The 4,070-nt window shown below is 29.9% G+C and overlaps 1 long non-coding RNA gene across 1 annotated transcript; it reads left to right on the top strand.

Moving 5' to 3' along the window:
- The first annotated feature begins 272 nt into the window (after positions 1 to 272).
- Positions 273 to 2,753, top strand: LOC136796353 (uncharacterized). Its single transcript, XR_010844056.1, has 3 exons — positions 273 to 493; positions 580 to 721; positions 2,538 to 2,753. It is a non-coding gene; the product is annotated as an uncharacterized lncRNA (long non-coding RNA).
- The last annotated feature ends 1,317 nt before the right edge of the window (positions 2,754 to 4,070 follow it).

The following is a 4,070-nucleotide window of genomic DNA, read 5'->3' as shown; positions in this document are numbered from 1 at the left end:
GTACATAGTTCGATAACAAGCTAGGTGGTCCCCAGACTTATTTAAGTGTTTTATCACTGTACTAGACTCAGGAAACAACAAGAAGCATATTGGTTTATGTTACTTAGTACTATTGAGCAGTATTACCGATAAATCCCTTAAACCCCCTCTAAATTTTAGATTTGATCAAAAACCTCTTTAATATTAGTAATAAATTAATTAAATATATAAATAAGGATAATTAAATACATAAATCTTAACTAGCAGGAGATAACATAAAATTAAAATTTTTTTTGTCAGTTTATAGATCTGATCAATCATATTTAATCATAGTTATTGCTAGGATTAGTATAGACTATATATAGGAGCTTACCAATTGAGAAACGTGTCATTCCATTCTCCTAAACAAAAATGAAACTTTTTAACATACAGTTGTTGTATGTTTGTATTTGCATAGTTATTGTAGTTACAGCCAGTCCATCTAATATATTGGATAAAGAAGTGGAACTATTATGTAAGATTATGTAGCTCCAATGTAATGTAATATTTTTTTTTATTATTAGTTAACATGGTTAAACCTGGTTTATTTATTTTTTTTAGCCATAAGAAGTACTGATTCAAAGTTAATGGATTCAGTGCCACCAATTCTATGTCCTGGAAGGTATAGAGGAAGAAAAAGCTGTTGTCCTTCTAAACATACTTGCTGTGATGATAGTCGTAGATGCTGTGATGAAAAAAATAAGTGAGAACTTTTGTCTATTGTAAACTAAATATTTCTTATAATTTTTATTTTTATATTAATAATAATAATTGGAAAAAAGTTACTAAAATTTCATAGTAATGAAAACAGAAAATGAATTATGGTTGGAAGAAGAATCACGAATCTCCTGGAACAAAACCAGTGGGCACCTAGCCCTTTATTTGGTAGGGGAATAAATTTGGACATTGAACTTAGGTTTTGACCCTTATTGCTCTCTAGCAAATCATTGGTCTGGAAACTACTTTCTTATCAATTACTCAAATCAACCTCCTTCATTGGTAAAATGTTGATAGTAGTTAAATTGAATTAAAAAAAAAATTATTTTTTTTCCTTTTCTCTCATTTTGTTTATTCTTCTCCAACATTTCAGCCCTGAGGCCATTATAAAAGAGATCCTACAAATTTCAAAAATTGACACATTTATCTAAAATGATGTATTGTGTTAATAAGCAAATATTTCCTCTTATCTTTAATATATTAACCTATAATATTATTATAAATATAATAATACAGATAGACCTGGGCTCTAAAAGGTACTTTAGAAAGCAAAATTGAGAGATTTGAAAGAAAAGTCCTCCGTATAATTAGAGGAGAGATTTAGGATCAGAGCCTTAACACATGGAGCAGAAGAACTAACTGTGAACTGCTTGCAGAGACTGGTCGGTCAATATTTCATGATATGAAGGCAAGGAGGTTAAGATGGGAGCATAAATGGCTTGGAGCAATCCTTCAGGACACCTCTACGCTACAATGAATACATGGTTGGCAAGAGACCGCATGGGAGTCCAAAAACCAGATGGATAGACAGAATCAACTAAACAAAGAGCTGCATGCAGCAAACTGGAAAGGTCCAAGATAAGCAGGCATGAGAAGGCTGGTTCGAGTGGCCAAAGATCAACAAGTGCTGTAAAACCAACCGAAAAAACCAAACAAAAATAATAAGTCTTCCCTTTTTACTATCTTTGGTGTTACAATCTCCTTTAAGAGATTGTGCCATGTTGTACATCAATCAATATACTTGCTATAAGTATCTGTTTTAAAGGTAAGATAAAATATAATTAACATATTTCCTCCTTGCACAATAGTTGTTCAAGAAGCAGTACTTCCTTAAATAGTACTGAACCCTGGACTATTTTTGGTCTGGAGTGGTATAGATTCATATTTTAATAGAATGGACAGAATTTTATCCTGAATTTTTATACTGCTCAGGCTCTTTCCTGGTACACGCTATATTAGTAAATTATCTTACAGAAATATCCACCATATCTTAAATTTGGTTATTGCCTGCAAAAGGAGGCAAAGTAATTGCTTTGGTGTCCCCAATCCATCATTATGTTATTGTAATGTCAAATGAATATTTCTAATAAAAAAAAAATTTACATTTTGTTCATAAGTATATATATTTAGTATTTAATTACTTCGATATTGCAGTCTTTCAGTCATAAAACATGGTAACTCACAAAATCAAAACTTTTGCAATGTTAAAATGTTGTCATGAACCATGAATAACTCATCATAACTTAATATCAACTTCATTCTCTTAAGAAAACAAATTTCCTAAAGATTATTTCAACAATTTATGAAATCAGCCTTGAAAAAGCTGGTGATGCTAAAAAACTTAGTTTATAAAATATTGCAGTTATTATGTTTTATGACCGAATGAATCATTTTATATTTTATGAAAGTAGCTATTAAAATGTTAAAATTAAAATTACAAAATTCACTAATTAATCCTTGTAATTTACTAGTGTCACTCAAAGTTGAATCTGATGAAATCATTAAAATTTTTTGAATTTCAGCAAACATTTTCCTGTGCCTTGCCCTTAGAGAGTAGATGGGAAAACCGAAGCTGTACAGCATACTTTGTAGTATCATTAAATAATTTGTATAAAATTACAATGAATTCTATTTTATGAATCAATAAATAGTTATTTTGGTTTTAATTAAAATTAGATTAACCGCAGAAAGTATTTTTAAAAATGGAAACATATTAATCTATATTATTAAAAGTTGTATGTTGTGAGAAAAATATGTGATTCATACCTTACATGTATCCATGTACCACCATGTAAAAAGCCAAAGTATGAGGGATAAGTAATACTAATTCTAGAGTTGTAGCTGTTTCTTTAAAGATGATAACTACAGAGGAATAATTGGTAAGAGTTTTCTTCTCCTCTCATACCAAGAACATAGCATGAAAACTATCATAATTTATTAATAAACAACCATTTCATCGGGTTATTTTGGTGAAGAAAAAAAGTTAACATAGCACCATCCCAATGACACATGTGTTCTATCACTGAACAATGACCCATCAATTTTATTCCAAAATCTCTAATCCCACATCCCAACCCATGAAGAATGGTGTTAAAACTAGGAAATTAAATAACTTCCAATAAATCCCATCAATTTTTCTTTTTGTCCTAAACTTATTACTTCCTACTCCTACAGTACCCTTTAAAAATGCGCCACTTATCTATTTGAAGAGATCCACTACCTAGGTCTACATCAACAACTGTGACTAAGAAAATAACCATTATTAACTACTTTATGGTGCTAATAAAACCTTTATTTTTTTCGAGATGTAGTTTTGAAACACCAATATTTTTTTCCTGAGAAACAGCAATTTGGGATCATGTTTCAGCAAATATCATGATATTAAACTAATGTGACTATGGAAATTACCATTATTAACTACTTTATGGTGCTGATAAAACTTTTTTTAAAATTTCTTTTCAGATATAATTTTTAATATTTTTTTCAAAATACACACAAGTTATGATCATTTTTTGTCAAACATCATTCTCTAAAACTGCTATGTCTAGGGAATTAACCACTACAAACTAATTTATAGTGCTAACAGAACCTTTTATTTTCAATATTTTTATTAGATATAATTTTTTAAACATCAATATTGTTTCCTGAGAACAAGTTGTAAACATTTATCATCAAACATCATTCTATAAAACTAATATGAGCAGGGAATTAACCATTACAAAATAATTTGTGGTGTTAACAGAACCTTTCATTTTCAATTTTTTGGAGATAAAGTTTTTAAATGCCAATATTTTGTTCCTGGAAATCAACAATTTGTTGATCGACGAAAACTATTCGCAATAAAGTTTGTTTTATTGTTTCAAAAAGGAACCCAACTCAATTACTCCTTACTTTTGCCATCAGTTGCAGTATAGTGAGAGGACAAAAGGGTTTCGCAATAACGCCTTTAGGCAAGAAGAAGCATGAACAACTTTTCTTATTTTAAATAGAATTCAAAGGCAACAGTGTCTTTGATAGGCAAGAAACCACGAAAACTTGGCCATTGCCTGAGTGTA

The sequence above is a fragment of the Halyomorpha halys genome, unplaced genomic scaffold (genome assembly GCF_000696795.3).
Source record: "Halyomorpha halys isolate HHAL.00 unplaced genomic scaffold, Hhal_1.1 Scaffold11.1, whole genome shotgun sequence".
In the NCBI taxonomy this organism is placed as follows: domain Eukaryota; kingdom Metazoa; phylum Arthropoda; class Insecta; order Hemiptera; family Pentatomidae; genus Halyomorpha; species Halyomorpha halys.
The sequence above is the reverse complement of the archived record's forward strand: the minus strand, read 5'-3'. Positions and strand labels throughout refer to the sequence as shown.